The 24,426-nt window shown below is 39.8% G+C and overlaps 1 protein-coding gene and 1 non-coding gene across 2 annotated transcripts in view; both read left to right on the forward strand.

The window, feature by feature from the left end:
* The window catches only part of LRMDA (leucine rich melanocyte differentiation associated), a 1,104,131-nt gene that overhangs the window by 803,708 nt on the left and 275,997 nt on the right, over positions 1–24,426 (forward strand). The gene's annotated exons all lie outside the window — the stretch shown is intronic.
* On the forward strand, positions 3,045–3,147 carry LOC123619204 (U6 spliceosomal RNA). Its single transcript, XR_006727748.2, has one exon. It is a non-coding gene; the product is annotated as a U6 spliceosomal RNA (small nuclear RNA).

The following is a 24,426-nucleotide window of genomic DNA, read 5'->3' on the forward strand; positions in this document are numbered from 1 at the left end:
AGCAGGTGCATTGCTAGAAAGGTTGCTTCTCTAACCTAATCACCAGGGACTGTACCTCTGGAGAGCATAGTTGTGGTCTAGGATCATATTGAGAATGAAAGACTAAGGCCAATGTTTGAATACCAGCTTTGTCATTTACTGGCTTTGTCACCTTGGGCAAGTTACTTGATTATTCTGTATCTCCCTCTCTGTAAAATGTGTATAATAGTAATACTCTCCTTAGTAGGGTTATTGTGAAGATTGTCTGAGCTGGTGTAAGTGTTTGAAAGAGTTCCTGGCCCATAGTAAGTGCCATATGCATGTATGTTATTACTGTAGTTGTTACCATTTCTTTTTTTTAAATCATGTATTTAATTATGAAAATCTGGAAACACCCAAAATATATAATAATAGGCATTAAAGGTGACATGGGGTCTGTGGAATATTTTCAATTACAATGCCATTTATATTATTAGCATTATTGTTGTTACTGGTTTTGATATATCTTCTGAAGACAGGATGCCTTCCTGGAGAGAAATGGGATTGGCTAAATAGGAAGTGAAGTGTCAGCCTCTGTGGCAGGTCAAGGGGGTGAATATACTTAGGCAAGGCACTTACTACCCTTACAGTCCTACCTTGTGGGGTGCACTTTTGGTAGACCCCCTTGTCACAAGTGAAGTGGTTTTGGAAGGTCACATGTGGAAGCTGGATTCCTCAGGTCCTCCTTTTGGATACTTGTACATGAGAGTCAGGTTCTGGGGCACCTGCCTTCCTTTGCCATCTATAGTTCGACCTCTAGGAAAATGGGAAAGATGTTTGGAGACTTCCTTGGTTCTAGCAGGTCTTATCAGAATCTCAGTTGTAGATTCAAGAGGAGTGATTGGTTTAATGTAAATGCTTTAAAGGATCTGAAAGAGATTAGAGAAACCTATTCCATAGGATAAAGGCAGGGCAGGAGGGAACCATTTATCTCCTGGACATTCAATTCCCTAAGAACTGTTTTGGGGATGACCAGAAACAAGCCAGGCCATATGCTGTCCATTTGCAGTGCTCCGAGCTGTGGACTTTTTCTTCTTTGACAGATCGAGGCCGATGCTATTGCCTCATTTAAGATGGTTCTTAAACTTGAAAAGGAACTGAAAGGTTGAGGCTTGCATGCAGAGTCAAAACAGATGATTTGACGAAAGGAGTCCTGACAAACACCAGGGCTCTCCCGATTGTCAGAAACAGTCTGATGATGACATGTTCGAAGCTTCCCAGACTGGCTTGCGTTTTGGTAAATATGAGCAATCGGAGAAGACATAGTTATGCTGCCGAGAGTTCTGAGCTGTGGAGAGAACAAGTTAATTGTTCAGCCTCAACTGAGACCTTTCACTCAAGTCATTAATCACCATGCAGAGTCTGGAGCCTTGGCCCTGAAGTTTGATTTTTTCGGCTGTTCTCCCTCTCCAGATGAAGGCTCGCTCCAGGTGCTGGCCATTTGTGTTTCCCTCCAACTGGCCTGATTTATGGACCTGGAGATGTATCCTGGTTTTTCCAAATTCTGTTCCATTACTTTGTAATAAAGGGGACATGTGATTTCTGGTTTTGTGCAGGTCCTCAGTTTTGACATCCTTAATACCAAAGATTTTTTCAATTAGTCTGTGGCCTGCCTTCTGTGATCTAGAGGAGAGAAATGCTGTGCTGTGTTTTGAGTATCAAAGTTAAGACTTCAGAGACTCTCTTGTTTCTTTCCTCGTTGGCTAGAGTTGAAGATGCAGAGTCCTGCACGAGACCTTGTTCCTGCATTCAATATCTCAAGGCAAATTAAGACTTGGGAAACCTTAGTGACAATAGCTCACCACAGCTGTTGGAGTTATCCTCATCCCACCCTGACACATATGGTTCAGGGTATTATATCAGGAAGCCTTCCACACTTGGGCCAGGTCTCTGGTGACAGTGTAAGCCAATATTGAAGACTTCACAAGAGAATCTGAGTGTCAGAGGAGGACATTGTAATATTGAGGCTAAACAGGCCACTGCTGAGTGTTACCTGCTTGACTGAAAGGTAAACCCAATCTGTGCTGATAAGGGGCAACAGATCCCTTGGGAGTTTTCCCAAGTGGCAGAAATGTGTCACAGAAAAGTAATTGGAAATTGATATTTGACATATCACTGGGTTAGTTTTAATTCCTGATAACACCAAAGGGTTTGGCCAAGAGTCGCTAGTGACTAATACATGAAATCCTGCAATCCACTGCTGAAATCCGATCTCTTTTTTGTTGGAAGTTCAGCAGCTGCTTTCTGATTCTTTGCTTCCTAACTAGCACTGCAAGTATAGAGGCCCCTGGGCTTCATTTGGATGAAATGAATGGTGAATATACCCAGTCGTGCCTTTAATACTTCTCTGAAGCAAAGTCATCACTGGCAGCGGAGTACTGTCCTTAAAACATGATTCAATTTAACAGATACTTGTTCAAAGCCTACTCTGGGCTCTATATTGTGTTGTGTGCCATGGGACATACAAAATAAATATCAAATATGGCCTCTGCCCTCGAGGAACTTACAGGCTCATAGGAAGGATGATGTGTTTATGAAACACATTTTACGTGGTAGGATAAGATATCATGTATGTGCCAAAGTGAGTGGAACCTGGAATAAGTACAGCAGGGAGTCAGGAAAATGAGAGTAGGGCAGACTTAGAGTTGTCAAGGAAGGCTTTATGGATGAGGTGAGACAAAGACATCAGTATCCCAAACCCAGAACTTGCCCTTAAAGAAATTGCAAGGAGCACAGTTATCAGGTTGCCAAGAGATTATGGCACCCCCTTTAAGTGAAAGTAAATTTGTTCAACATGAGAATGGATAATTTACTTCAATAAGTATTTATTGAGTACATGCTTTGTGCCAACCACTGTATCTGATGAGGTAAGGAATGAGTAATCCCTTTGAAGAACACATGTGGGTAATTCTCAGTTGCTACCTCCTCTTAACATAGATTTTAAAAGTTACTGCTGGTCTATGTGATTCCTGAACCTGTGATTTTTACCACTTATTGTTCTAGCTCTAAAAAAGACCTTCTCATGCTTGCTTCAGCAGCACATATACTAAAATTGTAATGACACAGAGAAGGTTAGCATAACTCTTATGCAAGGATGACATCCAAATTCTTGAAGCATTCTATATAAAAAAAAAAAAAAAAAAAGGAAAAGAAGAAGACCTAATCCAAGATATCTTCGGGTTGAGGAACTGAGTCTAATGTTTCTGTGTGTAATGGAGGAATGACATGTCCAATTTCATAAGTTGTATACAGTTTAAAGAGTTGCATGAATGCTGATTGTGGAAGGAAGGAACACTGAGTTCGCATTTGAGTAGCCTCTAATTATTGGGTTAGGGAATATTTGGAATAGCATTTGAAAAGTCTGAACCTGTCCCAAACTCAGGATCATAAGCAGAGCCCAAGCTCTCTGAAGATCAAGTTTTCTTGGAGTTTCCATTATTCCCCTTGACAGCTGTTTTAGAAACCCAATTAGAAGGGCCTTCCAACCATGGGCCTTTGAGATAGTTTTGAACTGGGTTCTTTGGCACTTGTGAAGTTTGAAATTGGCACTACCCAGATATATTGGTTAAGTTACTAAAAATTCTACCTAGATTCTTCCTTGCAAAATGAGAAAATTATTTGTTCACTTCTTAAAAGACAGGCATAACTAAGCAATTGCAAATCAGTCTAGAAAGAAAAGTCAGGATGACAGTGGTGGTCGTCATGGAAATGGTAGTTATTATTTCACATATCCACCCAATTTATAAATAATATAACCACAGAACACTAGTAAACTCTGGAAAGAATCTAAGATATGAAACATCGAGGCGCAGAGGTGTCAGAGTTTATTTAGCTAAGCAATACCAGAAGAGGACTAGAAAATCCCCCTTTCTAGCTAGTGATCATTCTCATAACACAGTGGGACCCCTGCTTTATAAGCCTTGCTTCTCTGCCACCCATATAACTGGTTTTTGAGGCTCATTTAGGTATCAGATTTAAGTGGAATTCTGAGAAAACTTCTTTTTTAAATCTGGGGGGACTGGTAGAAGGAAAAGCTAGAAGAAATTTGAAATCACTCTTGATTCCTATCATTTTTCTTAGCGTCTAATCACTCTCTTCATTGGAGAGGTTCATCTCGGCCCCCATGGGTAGATGCAGAAACATGTGCTCTCTCACTCAGCTGTATACATATGTACACATTGACATGCATTCCTTTTCATCATCTGTAGGCATTTTACAAATAATGGCTTGTGTGTGTGTGTTTTATCATCTTATTTTTAAAATGAAAATGACAACTCCAAAATTCTTTTCAGAAATAGTTCTTCTTTGGTAAAAAAAAAAAAAAAAAAAAAAAAGAAATTCCAATATGTAGGCCAGGGTCACCACTGGGTCATGAAATTCCATGGAGGGAGTTGGCCTGGGGAGGGTATAAGCAGTGGCTTTGTAATTTTTGTCCTTCCATCCTGGGGCAGATGGGCCAAGTTGATAACAAAGAAGTTCAGTTAGTGGAGAGCTAGTGAAATCAGCTCAAATGAGACAGCTAGAACAAGACTGGGAGTGCAGACAATGAACTGGCGTGTGTGGATACCCTCCCTATCTGTTCCAACCTCTTTCTCATCTGTGAGGTTATGACTGGGCTAGGGGTGGGGTTGAGGGTATAAAAGAAGCTTCAGCTTTTGAGTTGGAACTTTTTTCTTTTTGATGAGGCTGTCTTGGGAGCTTTCTTCTTGAATAGCGCCCAGGGGATGTTGTAGTGCTGGGAGGATCAGAGTGGGGCCCGGGAGAGAGGAGACAGACCATTCAGAACCTGATCCCAGTTCTGGGTTTAGAGTGAGAAAGTCCTACAAAGTTTCTATAAACCAAAGAGGCGAATTGGCAGAGTAGACTCACCAAACTCTGTCTGTCGGTGTATCTGCCCAGGAGGCTGCCTTTTTTGAAATCATCCAAAGCACTGCCCCCAGATACGGAAATTTTAAACTTTCTTCTAGGTTGTCCAGGCCTCTGAGGAAAGCACTCCTAACATACTTTCTCTTGAACGTGGGCAGTGAGGAAACCTAGGACCTCACTGAGCAAACCAGCTGTAGAAACCACCCTTTCTTAGTGGGCAGGGGAGGTCTAAAAGGGAAATGACCAAAGGGTCCTTGATTTCACTCTTGAGGAGGGAGCCACAAAGCCTAGGGTGTGGAGACCCAAATTTCCTGACTCCTCTCCAGGCTCCCTTTAGCCTGGCCTCAGTGGTTCCTTCTTTCCCTGTCTATAAACTTGGTATCATAGTGACTGTGTGGATCCTTGTGCTTAGCGTCATGGAAGGGTGAGGATTCTGGAAGAACCTCAGTTGACTTTGAGGAGCTGAGAGGCCATTGTGGAAATAGGAGAGACAAGCACAATCATGCCAGGTAAGTGTATGCAAAGCCTGCCTGACAGCAGCTAGGGGACCTTGAAAATCAGAGACCGCCATCACCTATCAGAGATGCTCCCACCTTCACCTCAGTGACTATTTCTTCTCATTGAAGAATGAGAACAGTAAATGGCCTAAAGCAAGCTAAAAGCAAATCCCTTAACTTTGTTCATTTCCTGACCACAGTACTTGGTGGTATTGTTAGTAAAGGCCCCTGGCAGTTTTCATGGGAGATATGCCAGAAATGAGGCCACAGAATGCTCGTTCACCTGCTTTAAGTTCTTTCAGAAATAACATGATTTATAAAAGAATGCAGAATCATCATTGTCAACCAAGATGTCATTTTCATTTTAGGATGTCCAGAAACAGAGGGATATTATATCCTTTGTTCTTGGAGCACCACAGATGCCGAATTATGCACAAGGTTCCCTCTTGTCATTGAGTGCTTGCAAGCCTAGAGGCAACCAGACTTTGGTTTCAGAAAGATGTTGCTGCTGGTGGTGTTCTCACCTAAGTATCTCCCTGGAGCTGTGCAATGGGAAGCGTGGCCCTCCTTAGCTCCCCTGCATTCTGATAGGGTGGCCAAAAGCAAGGTGCATGCAGATCTTAGAAATGGTAGGAGGCTTGGGGTAAACTGTTCTCAGCCTCTGTCTAGGGAGATTGACAAGGGTACCTTTAAAGGGGTGGGGAAATAATTCATAACTTTTGGTTTTGTCTTCAGATAAATCTATGCCAACAGGTGCTTGTTTCAAAATGTGAGTATCTGATTAATATAGAATCAGGCATCTGGAACAGAAAGCACTGAAACTGGGAGGGTTGGGTTGCCCTTAAGTGTCTCCTATTCTGACCACAGCTGTCTGTATGTACATAGTAGGCACTGAAAATATTTGTTGATTGGATTTTCTTTGATTGGGATAACATGGTTGCTTGGGTTTGAGTCCAGATGTTTGGCCTCCAGCCAGAGTTGTGTGCTGTGTCCTGTCATCAGCCTCCCACCACTGAGATGGTTGGCAAGGGGCAGCATTCCTCCTGTCCCCATGGTGAGGTCTCATCTCACCTCTCTCAGCTCATGCACGCTCACTCACATGACTCCAGGCCACGGAACATTGTGCAGGTGGCCTGTGGAACTGGCTAGCTGCAGAAATTGTCCTCCACACCTCCATTTCCCATAGAGTCATTGTGGTTGTATCTAACTGAGAACATTGGTGTCTCACCTAAAAGTTGACAGCAGTGCTGGTCACAGGGACTTGAGCAGAGGTGTATTCATTCATTCCATTGGTCATGACAAAAGTGTTGAGTAAAGGCCTATTAGTTCACAGAACTGACCTGAAACACCAGGAAGAAATATGAGAAGACCTGTGATAGGGAAAGAAGGTTAAAATGTGAGTGGAAAGGTGAGACCTTCTTTAACTCCTAAGGGACAGTAACAAGCAGGGTGGTTCCATTAGTGCTGATGGCATGCTCAAGAGACGGGAAAGGATGCTACATGGTGGAGTGGATACATGGTACTCTAGAACCTAGTCTGCATTTCAAATTTGCCTCGTAACTCCAGCACATGGCTTTAAGCTCAGGCCTCAATTCCCTGCTCTGTAAAATAAGGAGAATGTCCTATGTTGTTCTTCAGACCTATCCCTCTTTGATGCTTTGATCAGGAATTATGAGATCCTTATTTTTCCATAATTTACTGTCCCCAAATACCTAGAACTTGCTACTTTCATAGGTAATTGAGTGGACTTCTAGTATTCTAAGGACCCTAGGAATGAAAAGTACTGAAGGAAGGTACAGACTGTGTACTAATGTCTTGGTTAAAACCTAACAGCATTTGAAAGTCTTATGAAAATCCATTTAGGGTAAAAATAGAAAGATTTGTTATGGTTGGGAATGGATCTCTTATTCATAGTGAAACAGTAGCACATTTTATCTTTCTTCAAGGATCACATCTTTGTTTCAGCTATTTATCTCAGGACCAGGAGCATCTTGTGGCCTTTGAGTTCGTCCACACACCACCTTGGTTGCTCATTGCTGGTACTGTAGCCTTATAAGTAGGTACCAGAAGACTTATGCTGCTGGCATTAAAGGTAGTTTCTCTTCAGCCCACACAAGAAATAAGGGCTGTATTTTTGTGGGTAGTTGATAAACTAAAGATAGAATAATTCATCTGGAGTTGAACCCAGCAAGTAGTGTAAGTAGAAGTTATAATCCTGTCTACCTGAAAGATAGATTCTCTACCCAGGTGGTTTCCCGTCTCTTCAGACTCCATGGAGTGAGATCACATGGGTACCCTATATAAAGGGCAAAGCATAGAAGTCATTAAAAGCCTCTCACTTGTGTGTTGTACTGTGTAGTTCTCTGAGAGGCTTATAACAATTATTAACCAACTTGATGAATCCCCATCATAATCCTCTGTGATCAGTGTTATATTCCTAAATGACAAGAAGAGACTGAAGTCTAAGTGTATTGATGGGGTTAGGGATTTCTCACAGGAGCATTCTGATGGATGAATGAAGAGCTTCCACCCTGAAGCTGCACAGAACCCTCTCTTGAGTTGAACTTATTCCATAGGTTAAAGCATTGCTCACCCGGGGTACTCCTTTTTAAAATACAGATACCCCTGGGAAAGAATTCCTATCAAGGAATTTACTATCAATTAACTAAATGCCTGAATGTTTTTTTAAGTCATTTTCATCGAACAGAGTTGAGCACAGCATACTAACTTGTTAAAATTCAGGTAAAATGAAGGGGGACCAGGATAGATTGGGATTAGGAGCAACCACCCTAGAGAGGGTGTAATAACAAGGACCTCGGGACTCCAGTTGTGAATGAGGGGAGTCCCTGAGTAGGGAATAGTGGTAACAGGGCATGGAGCAAGGAAGGTGATGAAAGCAAAGCAACTAACTGTTCATGTTGCAGACTTGGTTGGCCTCTCTGTGTTGGGCCCACCTTTGCGGAAGCAAGATGGGATTGTGATGGATGGGGTCAAACCCATCTTCTGTTCCTGGCCAAGAATCTGGTTTTGGGCATTGGTCCATTTCCTATGCTGTCTTATTCTGCTAACTACTTAAGGCAGAAGAATCATTCCCCTGTTCGACTCTAATATGTGCCAGTTGAAACTGAAATCCTCATACTGAGCAAATGTACCAGAGAACACTCCATAAACTTAATGAGGGAGATGAAGAGATATGTGCCAGAAACCTAGAAAATTTAACACTGATGAGGTTATGACTCTTATATGTTTAGTTAAATTGTTGACACTGACAGGACGTGGCTGAGGAAATCTACCGTCCGTTTTCTCCTTGTATCAGTGATAATGGTTCCTTGGTGTGCTCTTCTCAGTTAACAAAAATATTCCCGAAAGTTAAATGCAGGGAGAAGTGACATAAGAAATACTTTTATTATCTCTGCTCTTCTGGGAATTCCCTCCAGGAGCATTATTTAAAGCAGGACTTCTCCCGACTGGCAAATGAGTTTGGAGGGAAGGACTCACAGGTTGAGAGGTGATTGTGGGCCCCCCTGAGAGGTGGGGCTACTTGCCCTAGTAAATCCATCTAGCAGGATGCTCCCCAGTCTTCCCCAGATACCTCTTTTCCCTTTCACGTTTTCCCTCCTCTCAAAAACTGATCAAGGTTCTCCTTTGCTTCGTGAATAAAATCTCATTTCCTTCAAGTGGCATTTAAGGCCTAAATGTGATCATGTTTTTTTGTAAACTGCAAAGTGCTGTATAAATATTAGCTATTTGAAGAGAAATCAGGGTGTTGGAAAGAGTATTGAATTTGGAGTCAGAGCACTTCAGTTAGTTGAGTGACCTTGGACAGGTCACTTCAACTCTCTGAAGCTCAGTTCCTTCGTTAATAAGACAGAATTATTGTGATAGTTAAATTAATTGAAAGTAACATAGTAATTAACAAAGAGTGGACTCTCAATATCTGTTAATGAAGACATGGTAACTGAAGGCAGTTTAGTCTAGCACTTGAGGACACTGGCTGTGGAGACACAAGTTTCTTATATTCCTGTATCTCTTATCCCCTACCTATGAAAGGGGGATAGGGTGGAAGAGGAAAATGAGTTACTACATCTGAGGAACTTCCAGCAGTGTCTGTCCTGTGTTGGTCCTTCTGTAAGTGTTGAGGCTCCTGCTACTGCAGCTGTTACTTTTATTATTCAAGAACCTGTTCTGGCCCTGTCTTTCCAGCCTTACATGGTTTTCTGTCTTACCACTAGAGTGAGGTCCTCCACCAGGTCAGGACATCCTTAGAGTTGAGACTGATTCTTATACATTTAACTTGTATGGACTTTACTCAATGTCTGAAGAATATTCAATCATTTTTGTTGTTGTTGTTGTTTTTAAATGGACAAATGCATGCTTGCTATTACCCTACTCAGCATTGTGCTGGAGGTTTTAGCCAGTGCAGTAAGGCAAGAAAACAAGAAAGGAAAAGCATCCAGATTGGAAAGGAAGAAGAAAAGCTCTCTTTATTCACAGGTTAAATGATAATCTATGTTGAAAATGCAGTGGACTCTATCGAAAGCTACTAGTAGTAATGAGTGAATTTTACAAAGTTGCAGGATAAAAGATCAGTATAAAAATCAATTTGTCTTTAGTTTCTTATCCTCCATATAGTCTCAACTAGACCAGTTTAACTGGAGCTTAGGATGAGTGGGGGTAATGGTGGTGAATAAAATTTGAAAGGCAGGTTGAAACTCAGTTTGATGACTTAAGTTAATGTGGAGTGCTTTTTTGCTCACTCTTTCTGTCCATCAGTCCCCTAACCCCCTCCCACCTTTCTTTCCTTTTCTTTCTTTCTTTCCTCTTTTCTTCTTTTTTTTTCATTCTTTCTTTTCCTTTCCTTTTCTCTTTTTATTAGTTTGTTGGCATAAACAACTTTTCTCCATGGAGAAGAAGGTAGAATTTTGTTTCTTAAAAACAAAAGTTTTTATTCATTGGGTTAAATAAACAAAATGACCATAACTATGTTGCTTTGAGCTCAAAGGGACCATTCTGCGAAAGGAGTTCCCAAAGACAGGAAGTGCGAAAGGAGTTCCCAAAGACAGGAAGTGTAGTATCAGTACATGGCCACTGGGACTGCAGGTATCAGGATTCAAGTCTGTCTTTCTCTTAACAAGGTCTATGACTTGGGGACGATCGCTTCACATTTTTGAGGCTCAATTTGCTTGTCTTAGTAAAGGGATAATGGTAACACAACCTCTACAGGGTTGTGGGTAGCTCACTTCCACAACACTTTTTGAGTTGCTAAGAACTGGACCAGGACATGGGGATGGAGAGTCTTTCCTTCAAGAATATTTAGTGAAGGTATCTGTGGAACTAACTTCAGTGGCATGAGACAGCCTACTAGAGTAGTCTAAACAAGATCTGAGAGGTGCAAAGAAGGGGTTAATTAGCTGTGCTTATGGGATGGAGGACAATTTTGCCACATTGATAATCTAAACCCAACCTCAAAGTTTAAGTGGGACTTTTGACAGTTAGAGAAAAGGGAAAATGTAATACAAATACAACCTTACGTTTATTTAGCACTTTACCATTTTGCTTGACATAAATTAGAGTGGTATAAAAACTATAATTTATAGTTATAAGGGATTATTATTGCTGTCCCAGGGGCAGTTGTTATTACTTTAAGCTATGCTTTCGATGAGGCTGGAGAAATTTTGACCCCAAATTGCAGCAACTTAGCAAAGTTTGTTTACACAGAAATTCCAGGGAATTGGTCCATGTTGAAGGAACTATGAAGCCTTAAGAGCTTAACTTCTACTTGGGGCAAAGGCAAAAGTAGGATGACAGAGATTTGGAGAGGAGCATTGCGAAGAAGAAAAAGGGTTGTTAATTATAAAATGTCCCATCTTTTTCAAATAATTATGGCCCAACTAGCTAAGTAAAAATGTAAAAAATATATAACCCTGAACATTGAAATGCTATTCCAACATGGAGCCAAAAGACACAATCTTTGTGAAATGTTGCAGCCTGGGAATTTTCACTCATAATCCTGATGAGACAGGTGGCACTTCTCCTGGGAGAGAATTGGGCTCACAGCTCTGGCTTAAATTACTCAGTTCCGCAGGTCCTTGCCTTGGTCCAACACATCATCTATGGGATGTTGAATGTTTGATTGATGAAGTATTGAAGATTATTTGGAAATACAGATGAAAACAGTATTTGGGGGCTTGCAGAAGAGTGGAAAATGGAACCAAGAGTGTACCTATGATTTAGGGTAAAGAGCAATGATGGGGTCTCATAAAAGCAAATAACCATGATGTTAAATAGGCTGCAGGTCATTTGCACCTTAAGGCTTTTTTCTTAGATTTTGTGCCAGTTCCCTCCCCTGCAAAAAATGTGAAAATAGGCCTTGTGCCTTGTGCCAAAAGAATTACTAGTACACAAGATTTTATTTTAATATAATCAAAGAGATTCCCCTCTCCCCAGTTATTTAAGGGGAGAAAAACAAAATACATCCAGCTATGTAGAGCACCCGGCCCGGGTTTGGAAAGACTTTAAGCTACTCTTCCTGGAGTCATACTGTCTTATGCTGCCTTTGATTTTATTTCAAAGCTGGTGTTGCTATCTAAAAAACCTAACAGCTGTAATTATTTCAGTTTTATTCACTGAGAAATCATTTCTGATCATGTTGAAGAAATGGTGTCTAGTGTTTGCAAGGACCTCTCATCCTGTCCTTTACAGAAAATAGCACGTATGTTGGTAAAAGCACTGAACAAGACGTTTGGATGATGAGTGTTCTAAAACACGTATCTGCCAGTGTCTGGAGTTCTTAGACTTTAAGTAAGTCACATCATAGATGTGATCCTCAGTGTTTTCCTCTGTAAAATGGAACAGTCACACCTACCCAGCTGCCTTGTAGAGTTGTGCATATCAATTGAGAAGCTAGACAGGGAAGTACCGTGAAAATGCAAGATGTTGGTATTTGCTTCTCCATGCAGTGGGCCTCTGAGTCAGAATGACAGGATTGTCCTCAAGTTCTTAATAGGAAGCCATTGGTGCTTTTAAGACAACGTTAGTTTGGTGGTACATGCTGGGGTGCACCACAGCTTTACTGTTTTTCCCCCAAGTGTCCCTGTGTGTCTACTCTGTGGGACTAGATCTTCCTCGGCCTCTGAATAAAATCTCGGTGCCCAGAGCTTGCTGCTCGCTCTTAGATAATAAGTCCTCTGTTTATGGAGTCTTGAAGCACTCTTGGTTCAGTTATAAACATACAAAGTCTCGGATAAGAATGAAAACTGAAATTCATCTGCGGATAATGTGTTTTCTGTGTGCTGAGTAATGTCTTCTTCATTTATTCTTTAATCTCCTGGTCTCCACTCTCCAGGAGCTCGATGAGGGCAGGGAAGAGAAGCAGGAGGCAGGATCAGACTTGCTAGACTGGTGCAGTCTGGCCCTGGTTTGCTCTTCCAGTGCCAGATGTGTAGCCTGGCCCTTCCTAGGCTGTTTCATGAACAGCTGAGTCCTCTGACTTGCATTTCTCTTGGTGACAATAAATCCTATCTCCTAAGGCTGTTATCTTGTTATTCCTCTTCTAAATCCTAGACATCTGAGGACTTCTCTCTTTTGAGACCCTTGTAACTCCAGCAGGGAAGGATCCAAGGTTAACCCAGCGTGCTTTGTCTTGCACTTGGTCCTGATCTTCTCCATGGAAATAGAGATCTTTGACTCAGTATTAGTGGGGTATGGTTACATACTCAAAACAGGCTTATTTTACTGAGCCACCTAGCAAGCAGCCTCAGCCATAGTCTTTTTTTCACTTGTTAATTATTTTAGGCGTAAGTCAGAAATCAGTTCACTCTGATGCTAAAAATTCAGGAGATACGTTCCGAGCTATCCAAATGGTCCATTGAACTTCCTCTCACTTGCTTGAGGTGAGGGAAGTATCCCTAACCCTTCTCCATAGCAGTAAAACACTGCAGGCAAACCTAAAAATTCTCTTTTAAGAAATCCCCACTTTACAATTCCAAACTTCTCTTATACCCTGTCCAACACTTTTTTTGTAATATAGAGAGCTGTGATCAGCTGAGCGTTGCAAATCTAGTTTTTGGATACCTCCATCACATGTCCTGCCTGGGTGATCAAGCACCCAGTCTTGGAATGCTGGTCCAGTTGGTTTCTATTGTTTTGAGGCTTTAGCTGAACTCAAAAAAATCTCATTTTAATATTTTTCTTTATTTATATCAATGTATTCCAAACTGTACTTGATAGAATCTTGCTTCATAGAAGTGTTCCAAAATTTTGAAACTCCCTGATCAAATATATTTGGAAAACAAATGCAAGATTTCCAGCTCTTAAGGTGATCATTGCACATAAGCCTATTAAAGAATGTATCAACTCTATAATTTGGAACCGTGTTGGACACTTTTTAGTTTCAGTGTTCCTCAAATATATTTATCTACACAACTTAGTAACATAGTGTGTTTTTGTTTGTATTTTGGGCAGTGCTCCTTCACATACAATTTAGAGCCTTTTTTGTTGAGTGAGCAAGGATAGTCCCTGGTGAGGCTTCTACTGGATGTAACTAAGTGTATTCACTCCAAGACTTCTCTATTAATAATAATGGACTCATGTTTATATGAATATATATTTTGGAAACAGCATTGGCCATGTGGCGGTAAAAATGCACTAATAGAGCTGTTGCCCTCTTTGTGATAAACAGCAAAAAAAAAATTTTTTTAATGAGATATTACAACTCATTAGAATGGAGGTTGGGAGTGTTCTGGTATTTGGTTTAGACTTTTACAGTTTAGCTTTGATAAATTATAAAGGCAAAAACAAAGTGACTTATTCTCACCTGGACCAGATTTTGTTCCTCCTATATTTTTAAAAGTCATAGCCATCAGTTTGATAGGTTTTGAGTCATCTTAAATGTCTCTACCTTTTGGACAGACCCAAGTGGTTAGTTTTCAGGTAAATGTATTTTTCTGCATTCAGCCCATTTTCAAATATGGATCATAACTTCCCAGATGCATTTCTGAATAAATAATGTATTCCACCTATTATTTCATTGTGTTTTGATAAGATGATTGGCTTTCTGGTTCTTCATATTTCAAACTTTGCAAGTATTTATGCAGAATAATATCAGAGTCCTAGTAATATGAACTGCCCTGGTTTTAGCACTGAAAATCCTGTATCTGGGGAATCTCATCCCTGGGATAAAAAATCTTGGGTTTTGATGATGGATGCCAAAGGTTGGGAGGAAAGTATGAAACCCATATGGCAGTGCAAAAATATAGGCATGGAAAGCAATGCTTTTTTTTTTTTTTTTTTTTTTTGGTGTCAAATAGATGCAGCATAGATTATCCACCTTCCATAGTCACTATCACTATTTTCCTCCCCTGTATTAGTACCCATGATTTAAAATTCACGGTAATGAATCATCCGTTTTTGGTTCTTTCCAATTGATGCACCTTAAGTGTACACCTTCAGTACATTGTGATTGAGTGTTAACAGTCCATCTCTTTAACTTTGTCTATGGATTAACTGTTGCTCTTTGTGTCAAAAGAAGGGTAGTTTAATGTTTACATTGTGAATATTGTGACCAAAATATTTTCTAACAGTTCTGATAATGAAGAGGAGGATGATTTTAATACCAATGCAGGCATGACCTAGACATCCCAGAGAAAGGTTAAATGGCTGTTATTTTAATGAAAGATGGGAGGACTCATACAATTGAATTGGGCTAATAAATAATCAAACAGAGCATTTTGCCCAATATATAGAAAAGAATTTTTAGAGATTAAAAAAAAAAAGAATTTGGAATTGGACACGGTGGAGAAGGCACAAATGAAGACTGAATCTCACAGTCTTGGAATGAGACGTACATGTACTTCTAAATGAATCAAAAGCTTTTTCATCTTCCAAGAAGACACCAGTGTTTAGTAGAAAAAGGTGCTTGCAGAGTTATCTTGGGCTTATCATGCAAACAAGCAGAATTGTCATCTTGTTTTCATGATTGCTCTATGAAACTGGTTGACATTGTGTTTCTTGATTCATAGGTTGTAGTTAAAATGTCCTATGGGTGAACACCTGGGACAATTTGGGGCAACAAATGTGTTGGGCCCCTACAGAGTAGAGCTAATTTTGTCAGATCTGACCAACAACTGTGCTTTGCATCATGTATCAAGTGACCCCCTCAGATCACAGCAACAAGGTAGTTTTCCCTGTGGCTCTTCAGTACTTGGGCTTGAAAAATGGAATTTCAAATTTCTTGATTTTGATGAAGATTTTAGTGAAACTGCAGAAAACACGGAAAGAAAAGATTGTTGATATCTTGTCTAAATACATATTATAATCCACTCATCTATCTGTGTACTGGCAGACAGTACAAATGTAAATATTGGCAAACTCCATCCAGTGTTTAAATTTCTTACCAAGGAAGTGAAATGATCTCACCAGCTGAATACCCAGTACACCCTGTCTACAACACTGCTGGAAAGGGACATGATTTGCTTACCTGTGATTTTGAAGCTTTCATAATGAACATTTTTGGTCACTTTTAGATTCCCCAAAACAGGCAGAAGCACTTGAAATTTTTGACTTTATAGAAATGGAAGGAGACAGCCTTTTTAGATTTGTGCCTACAAAATGGCTATCACTATTACCAGCCATAGAGAAGATGTTAAAATGTTGACCTACTCTAAATCATAGTTTCAAAGTATGAGGCAAGAAAAATGTCTTCTTATTTGGAATACTTTCAGGATAAGAATAGAGAAAAAGATTACAGTAAAACAGCAACGTATATGCTTTTTCTCCGTAGCAGTTTGATAATCTATGAAGAGGTCACAAGGAGCCTAGCAAACAATTACCTGAGTTGTTTGATATTATGTGTAGGATAAGACAAAAATTCATACAAAGGGGAAAAAAAACTCAGTTTTTGGAAATAAGGCTGCTTCTGAATGGAAAAAAAAAATGTCACCAAAGGACAGCCAAGTCAAACAGGTCTTTCTCAGTATCTTTACTAAAACTCTGAATTGGAATCCAACTTTGATTTTACCAGTTTGAATTACCTCTGTGCCTTAAAACTATTTTCCCTGAGAAAAAGAAGTGTAACTTATGATGACATCTATTTGCTTCCTAATGTTTTAAAAACAATGGACTTACTGGACATGTTGCAGCTCTATGATGAATTTATAGATGCAGAGGATCTGATTGACAAACTGCTGGTCTATCAAAACAAGCGTGTAGACACAAAGTACAGGAACGCTTCTGGGGAGGTAGAAATGAATTCCTTTAAGTCTCAGGCCCTGTTCTTGCTAGTAAGTACACTCTGAAGTGTTCTGTGCTGAAGTGCTTTCGCTGACATGTTTGTTTAGCTTGATGTCACCACGTTGGGCTGCCACCAGCACAATGTTATGTGACCTTGATAAGAGCATAGCCACAAGTCAAACAGAATTTTACATTTGAGTTTATTCAGCTTACCACTGCATGAAGGGGAAGAAGGGACCCTAAAGGCTACAGGCAGTACAGAAAAGTATTATTGGAAAAGGGAATAGCAGGAGTAAAAATGTCCTGTTACATCATAAGACAGAAATTGTCATCGGTGTGCCTTTCATGAGCCTGTCTTGTTTTAAGGCAGGAAAGCAAATCTAATTCTCATTAACTGCCTTTTACCTGTTACAAGTGATCCCTCATATTGGCAACTGACTGTAAAAGACACCACCTTTGTGTTGTTCGTATTGACTACAAATGAGAGTGGAGCCAATGATTCTAAAACCATCTGGATGTCATTTAGGTATATTTGTATGTCATTTATTTTAGGTTAGTTGTCTTCTTTTTTGTTGGTGGTGGTGCTAGCTGAAAAAGGGAAAATACCAAGTTTTTAATTCTCTAATGAGAAGCCAAAGTAGAATTGACAGTTGTCTCTATGTATCACCAATGGAATACGCATCACCTACCTGCAGTTTCTTTTAAAATCTATTCCAAGTAGTTGGGAAATTAAACTCTTATTTTCATTGTTGTGCCCTTTGCCCATCCTCTTTCAGTAATCCATAAAGATGCTCTGTTCAACTCTTCTTTCTGGGGTTCCAAGCCCTTGTCTGTGTCACTTCCTTATTACCCAGTCCTTCTCACATGGAAACTCATACTCTGCTTCCCACCCTCCATCCCATGTCGCTGTGCTTAGGGCAGACTGTCCCCTGCCTTTAGCTCTTCTGATCCTGTCTTTCCCCTACATACACTTCAAGGACCCATGAAAATCCCCTCTACTTCACACATCCTTACTAGACTATTTTCTGGCTGTGCACTTTGATGTCCCACATGCTTTCCCACTCTGCTCCCATCTTGCAGTGTTCTCTGAAGCTCCACATACTGTCTCAGATGGATTGTGAGGTAGAGAACGTGCCTTGTTCTTCCCTTACATCCCCGAGAATACCTAGAACAGGGCTAGGTGGTTTTTAATTTTTCAAGAAAGATGATTGATTGGTTCATATAAATGGTGGTTCATGCAAAATATGATATGGGGGTAGGCAAGGAATATCTCTTCTCACGGAAACATGGTCCATAATGATTAACAGAATGCAAAAGCATGAGACTTTGTTAATGTGGAGAAGTAAGGGAGGGAATAAAAAGTAATCATAACCCTGACTGCTGTGCTCAGGTTTTAGCTGGTGGCTTACTACTTCTGGATAGGGAGTTTAGACTATGTAAAATACATGTAAATGCATGTACACATGAATACATACGGTTGGAGTTTGGCCATGACATACATTTTTAATTTGATGCTAGTATTTTTTAGCAACCTGGCCTAAAGTTGGAAAAATAGCCACTCAGTGTCTAGTTGAGTTATAAGTTGAGAATGAATTTCACAACAAACCTCAATGATTTTCCAGCAACTATACCAACCCAAAGACAATTTCTAATCACTTGGTGGCCATCATATTGCAAAAGAGGCAGAACACAGACATGCTGCCTGTTTCACTTAAATTTATGAAAACCCACTGAAAGGGGGAATGTGGAACGTAAATGATCCATGGTAAAACATTGTGAGTGAAGCGAGAGGGGCTGTGGTTAGCTAGGTTTCTCAATCCCTCAGATTCTTAAAGCCAAGGGAAAATTTATCCTCTTCCACTGAGACATAAACTAAACTCTTTTGGTCATTAATCTGCAAAGTTGATGCCTGCCATGGTCATTCATCAAACATTTTTGTGGAGTTGAGTCTGGTGGGGCCTCTGGGGCATCCGTCTTTGAAATTCAAAGCACTGTTTTGTCCCCTGAGAATGGAGTGACTCTCCCCGCCTTGCACATCTGGAAGGGAAGTTTCTGCTTCTGCTCTTTCCTGGGCTGAGTTGGGGTCTGAAAAGAACAGCCATCTTTATGAATCATGTGTTTGTACCGTCAGGTTCGGAATACTCTTCCCTGGGCTGTCGGGTGAGGACAAAGAAGAGAAATACTGCAGTGGAGGCACCGTTTATAAGGCACTCTTTTTTCCTGTATAACAGTTCACCACAGAAAAAAGGACAATTACTGTTTGCAGTGACTTTTGTAGAGACAAGAGTTTCTGCATTAACCATTGTGAAAAATGAGCAGAATCCTTGAGCTACAAGTCTCAATTGTCTACAAATAAATCGGGGAATGGTTCTGGACTCTTGAGATCTGGTCTGAATTTACAACCATGTCTCTAGGCTCAGAGACAAATAGAAAATTTGATGAGAATGGACGTTTCCTATGGAGAGTGTGCCCTCTGGCTGCTGGGATGTCTACTGTCTCTCCAGTAACTGTGCCTGCTGATGCTTTGTCCTTAGCTGGACATCTCCTGGAACCTTCCGGGCCTCCCCTGAATTCACCCTGCTCCCTTCCCAGGCTCCTGTACTTCTGTCCTTAGCTCTGCATCACACTTCAGACACAGTGGCCACCTTTCTGTGTCTGGAGCACACCACCATGTTTTCCGTGTAGGACTGTCCACCCTGACTAGAAGTGTCACCTTAAAATCTTTGTGAGGTTGGCTGCTTTTTTGTCCTTGAGGTTTCAGCTCTAGTTTCAACTCCTCAGAGTCTTCTCAGGTCACTCACTTTATTTAAAGCCAAACCCACCCACTCACTAGTCTCTTTCCATCAGTTTCAGTGTGTCCCTCCATTTCTTCCCCCCTCACTCCCTCTCTGTTCCCCCTTTCTCCTTCCTTCCCTCCATTCATCCTTTCCCCCCTCCCTCTTGTTAGCTTTCTCTCTCTCCCATTCCTTCCTCCACTTAACTATACACTCCAAAACAACAAAGCCCTATCCATCTTGGTCACTGGGATGTATCTGTGATATGGATTCACTATTCTATTGGAGTGAATGGTTTCTTGGTTCTTTGGGTGTTTAGCTGAGGGTAGCACGACAATTTACAGGAAAATTGGTTACTTTTCATATTTAAGGAAAACATGCTTGGATCCATGTATTTTAGGTATGATTTACTCTTACACATTTTTCTCTTAATCAACTTACTCATTCCTTTATTCAACAGATATTCCTTAAGTATTTACTCTATACCAGATACCTTGGCAAGATATAACAGATGTCAGAGTTGTTTCAGGCCATTTGAATGATATCACTAAATGGAGAGAGACACATTTGAAAACAAATTTTCATATTATATGTCAAATGTTATATCCAGTTCTGTCTGTTTTACTTCTAATTTTCTTTTTCTAACCAAATCATTAATTACCACCCCAACTATGTACCCTCCAGTAGGACTCTGTCTTCATCAGCCCACAGCTGTAACTCATCTTTGCTGAAATAGTTACTTTATTCCACAACTGTCTTCCCTCTGCTGTTTTCTTGTCTACAGTTTGTGCATCTTTTGAGACATGTTCAGGAGTGTCGTCTCCACCAAGGGCTCCATAACCCCATCAGCTCTCATTGCTCCCTGGAGGTCCTCCTTTTACCAGAGTATGGGTGTTCCAAGACTGAGCACTTTCTACTGATGGTGATTTTGTTCGGATCTGTATTTGTTCTGTGTACGTTACTATTGAAAACCCAACTCAATTCTAACTTCTTTGAGAGAGTGAGTGAACATGTTGAATAATTCTTCTAAGTCTCTGCCAGTATCATAGGTAGTGTGGGGAACATAGTAGCAGTCAGTAAATTCTCACTGATTGATGGGTGTCGAAATTGGGTTGTCAGTTGCAGATGGGGTGCTGACTAAGAGCAGGTCTGGTAAAAGACTCCTCAATGTTCAGCCTCCCTGTAGATCAAGTACAGGCAAAGCGTACGGTGAAAGGTGGTGAAAGGCAAAACTCCAATAGCAAGACGATTATTAATCTACTTAAGCCATTAAGTGTTGTCCAGTATTCGATTGGACCGGAAATCCTGGTTTTCAACTCTTTCCTATTTGAATGCCCAAGAGGCTGTCAGCAAGTAAGAGGAAATGCGGAATTGGCTTTCAGTTGCTTGAGGAGAGGAGCTTAAATTCCTAGATTTATGGCTCTGCTTTACCTGAAGCTTTTATTTTGCTTTTACTTTTATGTAGCAATCGAGTGTACTGTATTTCAGTCAGTGCTTCTTAGACAGTCTAAGGGAGCCCTAAAAATAAGTAGCAACCAATTTATATAATAATGTTCATAGTGGTGTTTATTGAATGCTTCATCACACAAGTGCATCTTAGGAGCCCCCAGAAGGTATGATACCTTCAGAAGAGGTCTTAGAGTTTTGAAGGTAGGATTTGTAGTGTGAATGGTCTATTTGTAATTTCTGAACTCAATTATTCTAGCTTTTCAAAATCTAGTAGTGCAGGAAAAGATGGGCAGAGTATAAAATAGCTTGTGTCTTGATTCGACTAGTATGCCATCTCCATGCATGTGGCTTCTTCTCTTTGGCCTGAGTTTCCTACCCCTAAAATAAATGAATGGATTCAACTAAATATCTTCAGAAACACCTGTGACCTGTAAAATCCTATATATCAACTACTGTTCAGAGAATAATAATGAACTTGGAAATCCCAAGAAAACTTAGGCCAAGAAGAAAAGTTATGTCACTGTCGCTAACCATGCCCCACACTTCTAGGAAGGCCCTGTGGTCTTCTTTCCATGGAGCTTCCTGATCTCATTCATATCCTATCTTAACCTTCATTGCCTGAAGTCAGCTCTCTCCTTTGATGCCATGGCACTCCTTTCCTTCTCTGTTCATTTACCTTTTATTAAATTATCTAATGTGCATACATTTTATTTTCCTAAGTTGACTTTAAGCTCTCAAGGGGCAGGAACCATGCCGTATACTTTTTAATATCTCCAAAGTGCCCATTAAAAGTGCTCAATAAATACTTAATGTGACCAGTGCTCCTTAGCTGATTCATCTTGTTTCTGGTGAATTTTTGTCCATCAAGTGTGCAAAATAAGATCGCAAAACAAAGGAGACAAACTCTAGGGGGATTTTTGAGACTTAATTAGAACTCTAAAATGGGAACGTTCTTCTAGTTTGGTCAGTAACATGAAAATTATTTTGATGATTTTACCAATTTCCTATCTCTTCCTATTATTAAAACAAGTGTTTGTTTATATGTGAATCTCCTCTAAACTCAGCAAGGTTAGGGTCTTCTTGGATAGAGACTATGTGTTATTCTCCTTTATGTCCTGAGCCTTAGTTGGGTTTCAGAGTGAATGCTCAGTAAATACTTATTGAAAAAGCATGAATGAATGAATGAATGATCTTCTGGGCCAAAGCTAGGAATTCTGTTAAAGGAAATATTTAGGTCCCATGACCCCAAACTTGCAAATGCAGTTGCTAATGTTTCTCACACATTTGAAGGTAATACACTAATGGGTCCATCTTCTGTGCTGGGAAGATTGTTAGACTAAATAAAACGTGTGATGTCGGGGATACACAGATTAATGCTATTCCACCTAGAAACAGCTCCTCAGTAGGCAGAGTGTAGTTTCATTTGGCAGCCTTGATCTCGGTGGAGGAACACGTTCTTAACACTTGTAAGAAGGCGGGATAGTTTAATTAAAACTATCTCACACTCCATATTTGAGATTTGGGATAGTCTGTGTATAGGGCCAACGCCCTAATTTATCAGAAATGTTAAATATCAAACTTCCATGAAAGAAATTACTCATACATTTTGTAAGATAAGAGTGTTTTCTATAACTTTGTAAGCAAAAGTAAGATAAATAACAAAGTAGGAGATAATATGTAAAAATATGATTAAAAATTTAATCCCCTTAGTGTAGGAAGAGCTTTTACCACTTCTACCAAAATATCCTGCAGAAAAAAATGGATCAAAGAGTTGACTAGGTGCAATTGAGCATAGAAAATTCAAACTTAACTAGCAATGAAATACTTGTAAATAAAAAATATTTGGAGTAAACACTTCCTCCCTCCACCCCTGGCAACCACTGATCTTTTTAATGTCTCCATAATTTTGCCTTGTCTGGAGTATCATGTAGAAGCATACTGTATGTAGTCCTCTCACATTGGCTTCTTCACTTAGTAATATATATTTAAGGTTTTTCCACAAAGACTTTTCACGGCTTGAGAGATTGTTCCTTTTTAGCACTGAAAAATTAATATTCCATTGTCTGAATGTACTACAGTTTATTTACTCATTTACCCACTGAAGGACATTTTGGTTGCTTCTAAGTTTTGGCAATTATGAATAAAGCTGCTGTAAACATCTGTGTGTGTGCTTTTCTGTGGACGTTAAGTGTTCAACATTTTTGGGTAAATAAAAAGGAGTCTGATTATTGGATCATATGGTAAGACCATGTTTAATTTTGTAAGAAGCCACAAACTGTCTTCCAAAGTGACTATACCAATTTGCATTTCCACCAGCAATGAGTGAGAGTTCCTGTTCCCTGAGGATAGGAGCTCAAATTCCTAGATTTATGGCTCTGCTTTACCTGAAGCTTTTATTTTGCTTTTACTTTTATGTAGCAATCGAGTGTACTAAACATCATTTGATGTTCTCAGTGTTGTCAGATTTTGGTCATTTTAATAGGCGTGTAGTGGTAACTCTAGTGTGTTTTTTAATATTTTATTTATTATTGTATTATTTTAATTATTTTATTTTGGCGGGGGGGTAGGTAGTTAGGTTATTTATTTTTAGAGGAAAGAAGTCAAGTTTAGGGGGAACAGTATAGCTTAAGTGGTAGACTGTATGTTTAGCATACATGAGGTCCTGAGTTAGTGTAGTGTTTGTTTAACGTGCATTTCTCTGATGGCATATGATGTGGAGCACTTTCTTACATACTTATTTGCCACCTGTATATCTTCTTTAATGAAGTGTCTGTTAATGTCTGGCATTATTTTTAATCAGGTTGTTTTTTTTTTTCTTATTCTTGAGTTTTATGAGATCTTTATTTTGGAGAACAGTTTTTTTATCAAATATGTCTTTTGCAGATATTTTCTTCCAGTCTGTGGTTTGTCTTCTAATTCCCTTAACATCTTTCACAGAGCAGCGGTTTTTAATTTTAATGTAGTCCAGCTTATAAGTTACTTCTTTCATAGGTTGTGCATTTGATGTTATATTAGAAAAGGCATCACCATACCCCAGGTCATCTAGGTTTTCTCCTATGTTATCTTTTAGGAGTTTTATAATTTTGTGTTTTACACCTAGGTCTACAGTGCACTTTGGGTTAATTTTGTGAAGGGTGGAAGGTCTGTGTCTAAATTATTCTCTCTCTTTTTTTAAATTGCATGTGGTTCTCCATTTGTCCCAGCACCATTTGTTAAAGAGACATTGTATTGCCTTTGCTCCTTTGTCAGAGATTAGTTGACTGTATTTATGGGGGTGTATTTATAACTCTTTATTTTGTTCCGTTATTCTAATTGACTATTCTTTCACACTGCCTTTCACATACCACGTTGTCTTGATTACTGTAGCTTTATAGTAAGTCTTGAAATCAGATAGTGTCAATCCTCCAACTTTGTTGTTCTTCAATAGTATGTTGGGTATTCTCAGTCTTTTGACTCTTTGTGTAAACTTTAGAATCATTTTCTTGATATCCACAAGATAACTTGCTGGGATTTTGATTGGAATTGCATTGAATCTCCAGATCAAGTTGACAAGAATTGACATCTTGACAATATCGAGTCTTCCTACCATGAAC

Source organism: Camelus bactrianus, chromosome 11, assembly GCF_048773025.1.
Source record: "Camelus bactrianus isolate YW-2024 breed Bactrian camel chromosome 11, ASM4877302v1, whole genome shotgun sequence".
In the NCBI taxonomy this organism is placed as follows: Eukaryota; Metazoa; Chordata; class Mammalia; order Artiodactyla; family Camelidae; genus Camelus; species Camelus bactrianus.